Raw genomic sequence first — 17,321 nt, 5'->3', positions numbered from 1 at the left:
CATATCAAAGGCTACATTCTCCAATCTCTCCAATGGACTGCTCTTGTGTTTTCTACTCCCTTGGTTCAAAACTGAAGAGGGGAAGAGAGGCATGGTGAAGGAGAAGGGAATCGTGGGGAATTAGACAATGTCTGTGTTCCCTGGGGCTGGGGAGATGGCCGAGGGAGGGAAAAGTCTGTAATGCAAACATGAAGGGCTCCCAGACCCCTACAGGTCTTTAAAGGCAATAATGAAAGCCTGGGAGCTATTTTCGATATTTCAAGGCACCTGTACTGGCTAGTTTTGTGTCAACTTGACACAGCTGGAGTTATCACAGAGAAAGGAGCTTCAGTTGAGGAAATGCCTCCATGAGATCCAATTGTAGGGCATTTTCTCAATTAGTGATCAGGGGGAAAGGCCCCTTGTGGGTGGGACCATCTCTGGGCCGGTAGTCTTGGGTTCTATAAGAGAGCAGGCTGAGCAAGCCAGGGGAGGCAAGCCAGTAAAGAACATCCCTCCATGGCCTCTGCATCAGCTCTTGCTTTCTGACCTGCTTGAGTTCCAGCCCTGACTTCCTTGGTGATGAACAGCAGTATGGAAGTGTAAGCCGAATAAACCCTTTCCTCCCCAACTTGCTTCTTGGTCATGATGTTTGTGCAGGAATAGAAACCCTGACTAAGACAGCACCTAACAGAAAGTGCATTTACCCATGATCAAAATGCAGAGGCCAAATAAGAGCCAAGTGCCTGCTTCAGGCTGGACCAATTCCCAAGCAGTGAGGTCACACAGCTCTTTGTCGATTCTGATTGGTGGAACTGAGCTGTGCCCCTCTGGGGACCCCAGAGGTCTGATGGTTAAAGGATGCTATTTCCCCCCAGGACCCTCTGCTTGACAGTATGACAAACTCTCCACCCTTTGGCAAGACTGGCTGCAGTTTTGAAAAAAGGGATTGAAATGAAGTGCACTGGAAAGAATGAATGGGGTAGCTTCCATCTTAAGCAAAAGGAATGAGAATAAGACCCCAAGGAAAGTGCTCTTCTTGCGACCAAAGAACAGAACCACCCAAGTTAAGAAAGGGACTAATTTAGTGTCAAGCATGGCATGCAATGGAGGGATAAGAAAGGCCTCATTCCTCACCAGATGCAGCTTCATCCTCACCCAGCCTCAGTGAGTTCAGACCCTATCATGCAGCACTACGGAACCTTGTCCCTGCCTTGGCAGAAGTCACCTCAAAACTGCTGCAGGGTAGCTGGGATTTCGGGATAGAGCTGATATGAGCCAAACGACCTGAAGCTGATAGGGGGATGGGAAAATAATCCTGATACTCTTAGGAAATGCAGCCTGGGGCTGGGGAGATGGCCGAGGGAGGGTAAAGTCTGTCATGCAAACATGAAGGCCTGGGTTTGGATCACTGGTGTCCATGTACAAAGCTAAATGTAAACCCAGTGACAAGCTAAAGAAGGAGATCACTGAAATTCTGGTGAAAGGGGTCTCTCTCTCTCTCTCTCTCTCTCACTCTCTCACTCTCTCTCTCTCTCTGTCTCTCTGTCTCTCTGTCTCTCTGTCTCTCTGTCTCTCTGTCTCTCTCTCTCTCTCTCTCTTTCTCTTTGTGTGTGTGCATGTGTGTTTATGTCAGGAAGAGCCTCTCTTTGTAGGGACTCAGAACATCTGTAGCCATGACATACAGAGAGCTGTGTCATATCAAAGGCAAGAGAGATATCTAGGCATCTCACCCCTGTCTGGGTGACAGGGTCAGTGTCACCATGAGAAGAGGGAGTTACTCTCTTCTGTCCCTGTAAGGGAGGGCTAGAAAGGCACCTTTGCCCTCTCTCTCCTCTAGCAAATGCCCTGGGCTCTTCTGCAGATGGACAAAGGCCGTGGTGCTTGTGGTGCTCATGTTGAAGGCCACCTAGGAAGTGCAGGTGTGAGATGGAGACTCCACCCTCACCCCAGTTTAGCAGATGTTTTAATTTTGATGCCCAGTGGAGGGAGAGGGAAGAACCTGTCTACCTCAGGGACACCTCTGTTCACCACCGTTGAGCCCACTGGTCTGGTTGGAGGGTATCCTGTGCACCCATCTACCAGGACAGTAGTCAGCTTATGCCCTCAGTTTGCATGTTGCTTAACATCTGGAGCTGCATCTGTGAGAGGGGCCCAGTGGCCTGCTAACTCAAATATCTTCCATGGCTACACTCACCCACTTGTATCTCACCAGCTTCCCACTCCTTTTGGCTTCCTCGGAGACACCAACCTCTCCCCGATTTTGGTCTTGCCCCAACACTTCCAACTCAGAGAGAAAAGTCAGTCTTGGTATTGCCCTGTTGATTCACAGCCCACCAATCAAAAACAGTCAAAAGAGAAATGACAGCAACAGTACTGTAGGGACATGGGCAAGATAGTGGGTCTCTACAGTCCAGGACGAATAGAGTGTGCGTTCCAAGTCATGGCAGAAACAGAGACACGGGTGCAGGCTGGAGGACTGTTGGGGAGATAACCCCCCCCACAAGACTTGACTGGAAAAAGGGTTAGATAAGAGAGGGACTCAACGGTGACTCTCGGGTTCCTGGCTCAAGAAGCCTCATGGCTGCCAAAGCCATTCATTAAGGTGTGGCAAAAATGAAGGTGGAGTGGAAGGGGGGCAGGTGCAGAGGCGATGACAGAAGAAAAAAATTCCCTTTGTGGCTTTTGAACACAGACCATCCTTTTGCTATGTGGGTCTGAAGAGCAGTGGGCAGTCACTATTTTTCTCCAAACACCTAAAACCGAGCCAGTTCTCATGAGCCAAAGAAAGCCCCAAGAGCCAACAAGATGGCGAACAAAAGCAGAGCCAGATGAATGGTAGGCAGCACTGCAAGAGGTTTAAGTGGGAAGGAGCAATGAGGATCATCAGACCAGAGCGGGGAGGCAAGCTGAAAGACAGTGGGAAGGTCAAGAGGCAGGCAGCAGCCAGACTAGTGATGGTCCTGAAGTCAAGAGAGCTGCCTGGAGTTGGTAAATAGGAAGTCACATGGGGCCCTAGGCTGGAGCACTTCCCCTGGGCTGAGTAGGGTGAAAGCCAGATGACAAGCACTGAGAAAGGACTTGGCAGACACTCTCACAGGAAGGCAGGCTGGGAGAGGAAGGAGAGGAGAGAGACAGGGTGAGAGCCAGAGGCAGCGGCAGAGTCAGGGGAGGGGTGTTAGTGTATTTTTAAGATTCAAATCAAGTACTCAGCTGGGCTAAGAGGAAACAGAGGGGCTGGAGCACGTGGGAGGACGTGGTAAGGGTGGGAGTGAGGGCCCTGGGTAGCACAGAGCACATGAGCTTCAGTCCAGGGCTGCACACATTCAGTGGCAAGGTGCACACATATCCTTGAGCATCTCCTTTCCCATGAAGCAAGAGACAAAGGTGTTCAGGAAAGGTAGTGGTGATGGGAAGATGGGAACAGGCTCAAGATGGAGTTTTGAATACAGAAAGGGCAAGAGCCAGGATCAGGACACACCAGGGACAGGAACAAATGGGAGGGGTGTTGAAGCCTGGAGCAAAAAGAGAGGGAGGCAGAGAATGGGTTCCAGTTAACTTCTGGGTTCAGAATGTGATCTTGCTCTTTTTAAGTGGTTTGTTTTTACCGAGGCTAGCATCTATCTTATTATTTCATTGTATCAGTGGCTTTCAGACCAACACGTCAGTGATAGTAAAGTCTTCGTGGTACATAGTCTACCTCCTTGCCCCTTATCTAAATCATCCCTTGCTCCCTTGCTCAGCCTCTGAACAACCCCTCACCACGGAATATCTGCCACACAGAAAACGGAAAGAAAAACCTTACTTGCTCTGGAACTCAGCCTCCAGAGTGTCCAGTTTAATTTGACAACTGCCTGCTGAGCGGCCAGTCATTCATTCACTAAGTAGTCGCCAAGCATCTACCAGGCTACGGGCAATGTCCTAGGCGCTGGAGACAATGAATTAAACTAAAGGTCCGAAGCTCACTAATCTGTAGTCAAGAAAATCTGCTAGGCCCTTTGCAAGCATAGATATTCGCAAGCATGACAGAGAAGACATAACATCAACCCATTTGACCAGTGCCACGGATGCCCAGGATAAACCAGAGTCAAGCTTCACCCACTGCTGACTTTCAGTGCAGAGTTTGTGCCAGAGAATGTAAGACCGGGTTCTCCCAGATTCTTGAGTGGGTGTAAATTACCTACAGATTTTGCTAAAAATGTAGATTCTGATTCTCTATGCAGAGTGGAATCTATGGAGCTGAACTTCTAAGAAACCTTCAAGTGTCTTGGGGGCACGTGGTCAATTAGTCTTTTGTCTCTCATGCCTGTCCTTTTTCACATTTCCTAGCCTCTCCCTCACTTCCTGAATGGCTGAATAAATAAATGGGTGGGTGGGTGGATGGATGGATGGGTGGATGAATGAATGGGTGGGTGAGTGGCTAGGTGAGTGGATGAATGGGCAGGTGGGTAGATGGGTGCGTAGATGGATGGGTGGATGGATAGACGGGGAGGGGGGGTGGGAGAATGGATAGGTAGAAGGAAAGGTAGGTATATGGGTAGATGGATGAACAAGTGTTATCCCTGAACCTCCTAGTGTCTGTGGATTTCCTATTTGCATAACTGACCATTTACCTCATTTTCCCTAAGCCTCTGACTTTTCTTGCAGAGTATTTCTAAATGCATTGTCCTGGCCTAGGGCCCCTCTGCTTTGGTGAATCTCTTCTACAGAGCTAGGTCCAGTGTCTTCCAGGATGTAGGGGAGTCCTGAAAACTGGGCTTGGTCACCCCACTGCAGAGCCTCCTCCTACAGCCTCCCATGCTGCCTCCCACGAGCAGACCTGAGGAAAGCAACATGCAGGTGCTTCTGTCTGCTTTTCCACCAGGATGAAATCTAGAATAGTGGGAATTAGTACACAAAGAAAGGTGAGAGCCAGGCTTCCAGAGTGTCCTGAGGTATCACCTAACAAATCCAGGCTGGAGGAAGGACATGAGGAGCTCCCTCGCCCAGGGCTTATGGGAAGCTTGCTGAGCAGTTCAGGAATGCTAAGCTTGCCCTGTTCTATCTGGTGGATGCACATCTCGATAACACAAGCCATCACCCTAGTAATCACCTCTGGGGTGCAGTAGCCTAGAAGACAGGAAAGGCAGAGGGGCGGGAGGAAGGAGAATGAATGTGGGTGGAAAGGCAACCACAAAGACAGCGAGGACGGTCTGACAACGAGGATGGTAGGACAATGGGGACCTTCTGAGAATCCTTCACTGTCAGGGTCACAGGAATGTGACCACTGATTGGAGAGTTGAAGTTGATCTCCAGTACAACTTCACTTTTGGTCCTGGGGAACTGAATACCTGAGTGGCTCCTGGATAGGCAGGCAGGAAGGCAGGCAGGCAGGCAGGCAGGCAGGCAGGCAGACAGACAGACAGATCAGAGAGACAGCAGGGCAAATGTATAAAAAATGCAGGGATCCGACTTGCTCCTAGATACTGATTCAGAAGATGAGAGGCATGTTGGGATTTGATGTCTTAACTGGAAGTCATGGACTGGCTGAGCCTTTGAGTTTCTGAACTAAGAATTCCCAAATCCAGACTCTTCCTCCTCCTGCCAGTATGGACTTGGATAAGTAACTCAATCTTTTGTTGCTTTGTTTTGGTTTTGTTTGTTTGTTTTAGTTTTTGGTTTTGGTTTGGTTTAGATACAGAGTTTGTCCCGGAACTCACTCTATAGACTAGGCTAGTCTCAAACTCACAAAGATCCACCTGCCTCTGCCTCCCCAGTGCTGGGATTAAAGGCATGCACCACTCCACCCAGCTAAACTGAATCTTCTCATGACTCAGTTTACTCCCCTACAAAAAGACCCATCTCTTCAGGGTGTTGTAAGAGAGAAAATGTACAGCCCCCGACATAAGAGTTCTGTAAGGAACAGCTTTGGAGAAGCATTACAATGCAGGACAGATGCAGATGTAACGGCACACAAAACAGCCTGCTACTCAAACATCCAGCCCTGTATTCTTGGCACCAACTATTCACCTACTTATGCTTGAAGAGTCTGCAAGGTGAAGCCAGTCTGTACGGCCTACCCAAGTCCTTGCTTTGCTTGGAGCTCCCTTGGCCCTCGGTATCTTACAACTGTCCCTCCAGGAGTGAACTTGGTTTGAAATGGCATTTGCATCTGTGTTCCCAGCTCAGGGCAACTGCACTTGGTTCTCAGTTAATGTTCTAGCAAGCCAGCCCTTGGGTCATTAGCAGATGGAGCAAGCAAAGGTCTTGAAACCCCACTAGCTGACTGCTGGGCTGAAGCCCGACTTGAGGAAAGGCCGTAGAAGGGAGGGTCCTGGGTGGAAACAGTGAAGCCAAGTTGAGGAAGAGGCTGTGAATGGTGGGGAGGGGTGGGTAGAGAAGAAGATGAGAAGATGACAGCCACACAGAGTGAGGGTCCTGATGTCCAAGGAAGTACAGGGCTAGTAAAGAGGGAGTACCAGGAAGGAAAGGGAGGAAGGGAAGCAAAAATCAGAAGCCAAACTGAATGGTCCCCACGGCTCACTCAGATGGTGTTGAATATGTCTCCCTGTAAGTGGCACTGGTGAAATGCCTTGCTAGACAAGCCCCAGTCAGGCAGGGGCTCTATTGTCATTTTTCGCTGGTGATGAAAAGATTATAACTCTCATGCAGAGGACATAGGATCCAGGATCTTGGCAGGGGACAGGGTTGTTCATGCACTTTCAACAGCTCCTTCAGGTCCAGGAGGCCGGGTCAGAGAACAGAGACATGGGAGGAACAAGGTCCTTTGGGCCCCTCCCACTTGTCTCTATGATCCTCTTGGTTCTCCCAACAGCACCTATGCTCCCCAGACCTACCCTATTCTCATCTTCATCCTTCCTTAAACCTTCAGAAACCTGTAGTTGGCAACGTGACAAACCATCAGTGTGTGCTCCAGACTCCAAGTTTCCTTCTTGTTAGTGGGCTTTCTCTCCACGGAACTCTCTGAACTTGAACTTGCCCTGCACCCACTCAACCAAGAACCTATTTGTGCCCATCAGCTGCCCCTGCCTCTGCCTGCTTGCCGCTGTGGAGACCCTCAGGTCTCATCCCCATATCATGCTCTCTGGGAGTTTTCCCCAGCCCCTTATGTAGATACACACAGACATCTCCTGTATATTTCAGTGTTGTTGTGTTAACATATGTATAATATCAAATTTGCCATCTTAACCATCTTTGAGGGCTGTGACAATTATTGCTTCAGTACATAAATGTGGCCATTTAAAGCCACAAAGTCCTAATAAGCAAGTAAAAAGAGGAGAAATCTAGAGGGCTTCTTGTAGCATGTGGCACAGAAGGCCAGGGCCCTCATAGCCTACCCAAGCCTGTTCTCTGTCCCTCCTTTAGTGGCCTGACTCCCCATTAGCCCTTCAACACAGTTGTGGAATGGCAGGCAGCAGCTCTGAGCTGCAGGGGTGGCCTGAGCCCAGCACTCAACCCTGGCTCCTCCTGGCACCTGAGTAGAGCTCTGATTCTCCGGGGATCCAGCAGCAGCCTCCCACTCCCTGCAGCCTCCAGGACAGATGCTGGTTTATACTACTGTAGAGCTCAGGCTGGCCCCAGCACCAGCTGCCTCTCCCTGGCTCCTGTCCTCCTCACTGTATTCTATGGGCTGGCCCGGCTACTGGCCTCTGCCCACTGTGTGAGATCCATCCCATTCGGACAACCAGCCACCCCTCCTTTCATATCCTCCTGACCCTGTTCTGGTCTGGGGTCAATAACAGAGAGTGGTCATAGGCCTATTGACCCACTACATACATGCATACTACATATGTACAAACATACATAGTACATATATACTGCATACAGATTGCATACATATTATACAACACATGCAACATGCATACTACATGTACATGCATACTACACAACACATGCAGCATACATGCTACATACATACTACATATATACTATATGCATATGTCATGGGTCTATTGATGTACTTGATACAGTTTAGACTCACCATGGAAACAAACCACTGGGCACACCTGTGAGAGAGTTTCTAGACTGAGTCAATTGAAGTGAGAAGACCTACCCTAAACATGGCAGCATCATTCCAAGGGCTGGGATCCTAGACCAAATAAAGAGGAGAAAGGCAACTGAGTGCCAGAATCTATCTCTCTCTGCACCCTGATGTAAATGTGACCGGCCACCTCATACTCCTGCCTCTGTGACTTTCCCATGGCAGTGGACTGTACCTTTCGAACTGTGAGACAAAACACATCTTTCCCCCCTTAACTTGCTTTTGTAGGATATTTAATTGCATTATAGAGAAAATGAACCAGCATGGGGCACAATTCAGCATCACTAAGAGCGTTTGTGTCAGGCTACCCTCACTAGCATGTGCTCTTCCTTATCCATCTGCACACACTTACGCTGCTACCACCTTTCACTGAAAAATGATGCTATGAGCCTGTGTAGGATCACGGAAGCCCACCTAAGGGTCCAGGAGAGTCCGTGCCCTCAGTAAATGCCTGCAAATGGTCTCTGTTTTCTCATAGTCTCTACGTAAAGCATTGTACATTAATTTTTACTTTTACTGGGATCGTCACATAACAAGACCTTGAGCCAGAGGGAATCTATTCTATTGTAGAATCCATGAGTGCAGGATGGGTAAGAAGGATCTGGGATGCAGGAAGACAGTGGGCCAGGTGGGACTAGGATTGTACCCTGTCCCCAAGCTCACCAACGCACTCATATTCCTCAGCCAGCTCCTGTCTTCCCTACACATTGCTGAGGATGAGACAGCTCACTTGGTGCAATGGTCATTCAGCATGAAAACAGCCCTATGCTTGGCTTCCAGATGAACGTGGCAATATATGCCTATAGTCCCAGAATCTGGGAGTTCAACGCATGGAGATCAAAAGATAAGTAGCAAGTTCAAGGCTAGGCTGGGACACAAGAAACACTTCCTCAAAAAATTAAAAACAGTGATATGTGGGACTGAGTCGGAGTGAAACAGCTCTCTCCGGAACAAGAGGCAGCAGACAAGACAGACCAAAGAAAGAAGTTAATTGCAACCTTTAAAACGACAAAGGGCAATGCCTTCAAATATACAGAGTGCGAATCAACCCCTAAATATTTGAGTAACAATTTATTATGGGGAGCTGGAGAGATGGCTCAGCATTTAAGAACATTGACTGCTCTTCCAGAGGTCACAAGTTTGATTCAACAACCCACATGGTGGTTGATGACTGTCTGGCAGCATCCAGGACTCCCTTCTGGCCTCCACAGGTACTAGGCACACCACATGTGCACAGACATACATATAGGCAAAAAACCCCTTTCACATGAAGTAAAAATAAATAAATCCTGAGAGATAGAGACAAACATAGAGACAGACAGACAGACAGACAGACAGAATCCAGTTTAGCAATTTGCCTATGTCTTATGGTATAAGCCCATAATTCCAGCTACTTGGGAGGCTGACACAGGAGGAGCACAAGTTTAAGAACTGTCTGGGCCACTTAGACAGACCCTGTCTCAAAGTCAAATATGAGGGGGTTTTGGGTTTGTTAAATGCAGCTCAGTGGGAGAGTGCTTGCTAGAACACTAGAGTTCAGTCCCCAACTCTGCAGAAAGTAGTACAATTTTAAAATAGGCAAGGTGTCTGCATGAGCTAGTCACAGAATGAAAGACCTAAGGACTGCCAAGCACACGGTAGACTTTCAGATCGACTAATCATCAGACAACAATGAGACAGCTATTAAACAGTGGGTGTCATTTTAAACTCACACCACTGGCAGAAGCAGAAAAGTGGGTAATTCTAAGTATCGATGAAGACTTAGGAAACAGAAACTCTAGGCACTCAGAGTAGAACCAGCTCCTGGCATATCAACTGCTACAAACCATTATGGGGAATACACAAAATTAGTCTGCTAGTGGGGACCCCAGACTCCCACTCCTAATGACAGCTTTCATCAAGCAGGGTCCCAGGAAAGCCTGTAGGAGATATGGAAGATGTAATGGGGTTATCCAGCACTTTATGCCTGGCCAGAGGTCAAAAAGCCAAAGGTGGAGCAACGGGTGCAAAAATATAACATGTAAATAAGGAAAACTGCTTTAGAAACCCAAGTCCCAGGCTAAACACACAGAGGGAAGGAACCCAGCAGGATCTTCTTTTTTTTTTTTTTTTCATTTTCAAAAATTTTAATAATTAATTACACTAAATAGCCATAAAATTAATATGCAGTCTCAAAAACATTTGATTTTGGTTCTGTTTTTCTAACTTTTCTTTTTTTTTAATTAGGTATTTTCCTCAATTACATTTCCAATGCTATCCAAAAATTCTCCAATACACTCCCCCCCAGTCCCCCACCCACCCACCCCCACCCCTTGGCCCTGGCATTCCCCTGTACTGGGGCATATAAAGTTGGCAAGTCCAATGGGCCTCTCTTTCCAGTGATGGCCGACTAGGCCATCTTTTGATACAAACCAGCAGGATCTTCAAAATGAAATGTAGGAAACTGGAAACCGGAAGCCAGGTGAAATGTGTCAGTCAATGACGTTTAGAAACGCCCCTCCATATTTTATAAGGATAATTCATATTTCAAGACCTATATCAAATATATCAGGCTGTGTAGAGACTGCAGCTCAGATATTGTGCCCTGAATGGATGTGTCTGTGAAAGTTTTACCTCTCTCAGGTTCGCAGAATACCACTGCCAGGGATCAGGGGTGTGGAGGCTGCGCACAGGAGGTCTGGTGAGCTGGAGAGAGGGGGGGAATCCTTTCTCCTTTCCCAGTTACAAGGGGAAGCAGTTATTGCTGGCTTTGGCAAGGAAAGGTGGAGGAATGGGATACTGAGATGGTCTCTCCTTGCCTACTGCCCTGAGCATCCCAAACCACAGGCAAGCAGACTGTTGAATTCACACTCATGAGCCTGACCACTGGACAGAGCTAACACTAGTGAACTCTCGGACCTAGTGTAACAACGCTGGCTTCCTTCTGTTTTGTGGGATCAAGGACTTCTAAGTCCATCCTGGCACAGGCAGGGCATCCCTGACTGTTCTCCCATTTTACAGGTAAGGAAACAGAGACTCAGTTAAAAAGAGGAAATAGTTCTCATTATCTGAAGGCCACCCAGGTTATAAGCCTGATGGAAGCTGGACAACTAGCTTGCTGACTTCTGGGCCAAACAGAAGTCTTTTCCTTTCTCCTGGCCTCTCTGCTGTGAGCCAACCTTCTAGGATTGTGCACGTGACAAGGACCAGAAAGGCAGAACCACCCAGGTCCCAGGAAGCCAGGCTGTTATTGTGGAGGTAGCTGTTTTATGCTTAGGACAGTTTAATGGGGAAAATAAACCAATGCACTTGCAGCGTCTCATTTGATACAATGTATCTGACCACACCCACTCATCTCCAATTCTGCCAATCTCTGAACTTTGACCCCCCACACACATACTCCTCATGTGGTGCTTCATGACTGTCAATGGGAGTCAGGCTGGGGTGGGGGTAGGGTGAGGAGACAGACAGCAATGGAAAGACAAACCTCCAGAGGCCCGTGTCAACTCGATCACACACGCTCATCTCAGAAAGAGCCATCAGTCACTTGGAACACCATGCCTGCGTGCCCTCTGATGAGACACTCCACCAATGGTCTCAATTTCAGCGTCTCTCTGCTTTCTCCTTTCAAAGTTACGACCGTCACACTTGCTTACTTTCAATCAATAAATAGATGTAGCTACTTAATAATGGAACTTACTCTGTTTGTCTCTTTGAAAAACCTAGAAGATGGACAGGTTTCCCATTTTGAAGTTCCTGGGTTATAATTGCACTTCAGTGGGTCTGAAGGAGACACTGGCTGGGGGAAAAGGCTATTTGTGCAGCGATGGAAACCCTAGACCACTCAGAGAGCCTCAAACAAAGTTCTAAGAGTTACTTGGCATTCTCAATCATGTAGCTATGTTATTTTAAGCAACACACACACACACTCCTCATGGTGATTTCTAGAAGAGAGTTGATGACCTCTTAGAGATAAGGTTCAGTTACAAATTTGTTAAGGATACAGCAACAGAGAGGTGGAAAGTGCAATGGAGTTTTCAGTGGAAAAACTCTTCCCAAAAAGGAGAGCCAGGAGTCACGAGCTCCTGCTCTACCCAGGCATCAGATGCCAATGGCTCAAGAACTGACACAATGGCTTTCTGAGCATTGGACTTGATGTGAGTAGCCTTGATGCTCCCGGCTTGTACCAGAAGCACTTCTCTGATTACGGCTCCTGGGGGTGGCCACCCAGGACTCTCCCTGAAGAATGAGCTATTGCAGTTGGATTAGGAAACCCCATACTATTTTAGGGCCTACGGCATGTGGGAGAAAGTATAAATGAGGGCTTTGTCGCCCCCAGAAACTTCAAAGTTCAGGCAAGAAATTGAAGCTCATGGAGTCTTGGGGAAGAAGGTGAAGAAGGTCTTACTCTCACACGATGTGAGCAAGCCTAAGCCCCAGCAGTCGAGTTCTACCTAGATAGCTGTCAGCTGGCCTTAAGAGCAAAGTGACTTTGCACTCATCCCAGACATCTGCACTGAAGATGGGGGAAACATGGCTTTTATGATGACTAGAAGCTCAGGGTCCACGGCAGGAGGATTCCAAGTGGCTGATACCGCTTGTGTCCCCGGAGATGAATGGCATCTGTAGAAATGTATAAGGGATCCTGAGTCAGGTAGACCTGGGTCCAAATCCTGCCTGGGACACTGCTGTAGAAACTGACTTAATCCATCAGAGCTGGAGACTTTACCAGTGAGCTCTCGGTGAACCTTAGCTACAGCTGTCACTCCCCTAGCTGCCCAGACAAGTTTCTGAGAACCCTAGCTCAAAGGATGCATGCTAAAAGCACACAGCCTCCACAGCTGCCTCCTTTGTCCTCTGTGTTGCTGCTCAGATCCATCTTCCCCTTTAAGCTGTGTCTTCCCAAGGCAAGTGTAGCCCTGGTCAGCTTCCCTTCTCTTTTGGAATCTTATCCCTATCAGGGAAATGACTGTTTCTTTGGAGTTGGGGGATTCCTGTGCCTCAGAGAGCTCTGAAGATCAGCCAGGTCTCTCACAGGAGCATGTGTTCTGCTGAGCAATTGAATTCCCTGAAGCCCGCTCTCATGACCATGATGGTGACAATGAAGTGGGTAAGCCAGGCACAGGAGCCGCTGCTGTCAAAGCCACCTGCTGGCTTCCTCTGAACCAACAGAACCCACCAGTGCCTAAGACCCTGCACACTAAGCTCTCCAGTCCTTTAATTCTAGCCTCCCCTTGAAGAGAGTCATACAGTCACCAACCCTAGATACAGAACCGCCTACTATGCTATAGTCAGCCTATTTATTAACACACACACACACACACATCAATTGTAAATGAGACTTCAAGCCCAAACACACCTTGGTGACTGAGCAGTTAAATGGCTTTCCTTGGGCATTCCCCTGTGGTTAGCTGGGGACAGGAGGTGGGGTTTGAGGACTTGTGGCTATACTTCTAGAACCAGGAACACTAGCTCACCCACCTGTGACATTTAGTTGTAAGGAAAAACAACTGGGAAGTCAGGGTCTGTCACTGTGTTACCTCTGCATACCAGCTGGCTTCCCTTGTCCCTGAAACTCGGTCTTGCATCAAGAATCCCTGGAAAACAGTCCAAGGAAGAGAATTTCGAAAAAACATCTGCTGGTGGAAGAGCTGTCCGTCAAACAGCAGCTCTATGCTGAGCAGGCCTGGCAGAGCTGGGTGCTGGGGCTACTAAAAGAATTAAAGCGCTGTTCCTTGTTGCTCAGTTTTGTAGTTGAGACCAACACTTTTACATTAACTGGGTACCATGACAGAACAGTGGGTCCTTCTGATGCAAGAGGCAGACTAAAAGTTAGCCCTTAAGTGACAAGCAATGCAAAAGACGTTGGCTAAAATTTAGTTTTTAAACCATAAAGGTGAGGAGATGGGAGAAAAAAAAATCAGAACTCCTTAACATAGAGTTTAATATCTGTCCTAGTTGAAAGCACTTCTTAAGAGCGAGGGGAGTTACAGAGACAAAGTTTGAAGCTGAGACGAAAGGATGGACCATTTAGAGACTGCCATATCCGGGGATCCATCCCATAATCAGCCTCCAAACGCTGACACCATTGCATACACTAGCAAGATTTTGCTGAAAGGACCCTGATATAACTGTCTCTTGTGAGACTATCCGGGGCCTAGCAAACACAGAAGTGGATGCTCACAGTCAGCTATTGGATGGCTCCAATGGAGGAGCTAGAGAAAGTACCCAAGGAGCTAAAGGGATCTGCAACCCTATAGGTGGAACAACAATATGAACTAACCAGTACCCCCCGGAGCTCGTGTCTCTAGTTGCATATATATCAGAAGATGACCTAGTCGGCCATCAGTGAAAAGAGAGGCCCATTGGTCTTGCAAACTTTATATGCCTCAGTACAGGGGAACGACAGGGCCAAGAAGTGGGAGTGGGTGGGTAGGGGAGTGGGTGGGGGAGGGTATAGGGGACTTTTGGGATAGCACTGGAAATGTAAATGAAGAAAATACCTAATTAAAAAAAAGAGCGAGGGGACCTCCCAGCCTTCTCTCTCTCTCTCTCTCTCTCTCTCTCTCTCTCTCTCTCTCTCTCTCTCTCTCTCTCTCTCTTTCTAGGCTCTCATTCCAAAGGAAAGCAGCAGTTCTGGAGAAGAAAGGAGGGTGTCTAATTTCAGACCTCAATGGCCAACAACATGGAAGGAAAGGAGGGCCCACCCAAGGCTGGGTACCTGGGCATCTCTGGAGGAAAGACATGAGTGCTCTGGCCTTGGGAAGGTGCCCTGAGGGCAGATGCCTGCGCAGGCTGAATAGACTGAGCCTATCTACAAACACATTTGGCAGGACAGACCTGTCTGGAAGCATGTGAACAGTATTAGAGGACTAAGCAGGGTGAGCTCACCAGGAGAGAGAGGACAGGGTGACTGTTCCTGGGCACCATACTTCAGGGAGGACGCTGAGTGTTCGTATTAGAGAGGAAGAGGTGGTGAAACACAGAATCCCAACAGATGCAATGGAGTGGTTCAAAGGGCCAGGGCCATAGGCATAGGCAGGGGAAGTACAATGGGATCAGCAGTGAGGTGATCGGGTGATAGGAACGTTTCAATGCCAAGCTACAGGGAATGGCTGGGAGCAGGGAAAGTGGATGAAATACTGGCCTTTGAAGAGAGTTTGTGCAGACAGTGGTTGAATGGGGTCAGGAAGGCCAAGCAAGACATCTTCTTGGTGTGTTTTATGTGAAAGATACAGGTGCTTACAGGCTGAGGGGAAGCAGGTTTCAAGGAGAGAGGATGACTGAGGGAAAATGGGGGGGGCAGGTAATTGAAGAGAGGTCTCTAGGGAGGCTGGGGTCCTACAGCAATGGAGGAAGGAGTGTGATGGGAGGCAGGCCAGGAAGGATGGAGAGGAAGGAAACAGGCATGGACAAGGAAAACACACACACACACACACACACACACACACACACGTACATACACACAAATCCTCACAGTCATTCTCTCCAGCCCAGGGAAGTACTAAATGCCCCAAAGTGCATTTCATAGTCAACAACAGTGTGCAGAGATCACAAAAGGAATGCCTCTCACACCACTTCCTGCCCACCTCCCTTCACTAACTCCATTTCCAAATGTCTGCTGCCTACAAGGCCGGATAGTGCGTGGAAATGCACAGGAAAGCTTCCAAAAGAAATGAGCGCTCTGGGAGCCAGGTCTGGGACCCGCCAGAGAGTAACTGCCCCTCCTTTAGACACACATACACTCCAACTTAGGTACCTACCCAAAAGACAACGACAAATGGATCTCAAAAGGCAGCCTTCCAGAACTGCAGAATACTGTGCAGGCCCGGATGAGTTGGCCTTTCTCTCTCCCCAGGGGCATGGAATGCTCAAAGGGGCAGGGGCAAACCTAGCAAGGAAAACAAGTCTGGCAATCCCAAACAAGTTCCAGTTGGCCAAGGCAAAGGAGGCCTTTGCCTGGACAAACATCCAATGGGCCCCACAGCAAGTAACAACGGACCCCACAGCTCATGTGATTAGTCTTGGTGACCAGAAGCATTTGGTGTGAGCGGCCTCCCGGTGGGTGTGGGTGTGCGAGAGGCCAAAGCTGAGAGAGGCACGCGCACCGCGGGCGCCCCTCTCTGGGTGTCAGTGGCTATGACTTCTTAGGATTACCTGAGAAAGTCCGGTCAAGTAGGGATAAACAGACAAGCCTGTCTTGGGGAGCCCTCCCTGACAGGAAACCCCAACACTGAATGGTTATATGGTGAATGACAACGTCTGATGGGACATTTCACAAGATGCTGAAAGCCAGAGAGGGCATGAGAGTTTTTACCACACACTGGCCAACCACGGGAGGGGCGCACTTTCCAAGAAGCGCCAGGGCTTGGGGATGGCCCACGACAAGGCTTGAGAGGCTCAACCTGTGGTTTTAAAACACCAAGCAAACAAGCAACAGCAACAAAACCGCTACTGTGGGGCGGGGTGTCCCGGCTCCAGGCCCAGGCATCAGGTGCTTCGGGTGTTCTTCCCCAGCGGGTGTCAGCATCCAGTAAAGTGATAACGCAGCTCAAGGCATCCCTGTTTGGACCGGTCCCCCAACGGGCACGCGGAACTTTCTAGGTTGTGGCTAAGCATCTGAAGGTGCCGTGGGTAAAGTAGAAGACCAGTTGAAACCAGCAACCTTTAGAGCGACTGGGCTCACTAAAAGGTCCACATGCCTCTCTCCTAGGAACTGTAAGCTGCAACCATACATCCATCCTAAAGTCCCGCGACTCTCCACACCCTTCAGGTCTGTCCGGGCTGGCTTAAGGAGATCCAGTCTGCCACCCGAGCCACGGATGCCGCAGCCCAGGCGTTTGGCTGCAGCAGGGCGCGGGAAAGGGCACTTTGGCGCGGAGTAGGAGCCGAGTAGAGGGGATGTGTCGGCGCGGACCCTGGCAATGACACTCCCCCTCCTCCCTCCCCACCTGGCACGACCTCCTCCTCCACCTCCAGTGGTTCAAACCCCCTTCAGATCTTCATATGAGCCCTTCAAGAAAGATTGCACGGACCCCCGACCTGGGCGCGCGCCCACCTGCATCCCGCCCCCAGCCCAAGCACCGAGGGGGCGGGCGGAGGGCGTCTAAGGAGGTGGGTGGTGACCGCAGTCTCAGGGCTGTTTGGGCGGGGGCAAAGGCTTTGGTCGGAGAAAATGGGCGGGGGCGGGGAAAGACAGACCCTGCAGACGCGGAGGGGGCGCGCCGAGACTCTCCAACCCCCAGGACGGGTGTGCCAGGCGGAATGGGGAGAGATGGGGGAGTATGGCTCTGGGAAAGTTTATCCCGGAAAAGCTTGGCAT

At 49.2% G+C, this 17,321-nt stretch overlaps 1 protein-coding gene across 1 annotated transcript in view; it reads right to left on the bottom strand.

Annotated features, from left to right (window-relative positions):
• The window catches only part of Csmd2 (CUB and Sushi multiple domains 2), a 575,103-nt gene that overhangs the window by 557,243 nt on the left and 539 nt on the right, over positions 1-17,321 (bottom strand). The gene's annotated exons all lie outside the window — the stretch shown is intronic.

Source organism: Mus caroli, chromosome 4 (genome assembly GCF_900094665.2).
Source record: "Mus caroli chromosome 4, CAROLI_EIJ_v1.1, whole genome shotgun sequence".
Taxonomy (NCBI): Eukaryota; Metazoa; Chordata; class Mammalia; order Rodentia; family Muridae; genus Mus; species Mus caroli.
The sequence above is the reverse complement of the archived record's forward strand: the minus strand, read 5'-3'. Positions and strand labels throughout refer to the sequence as shown.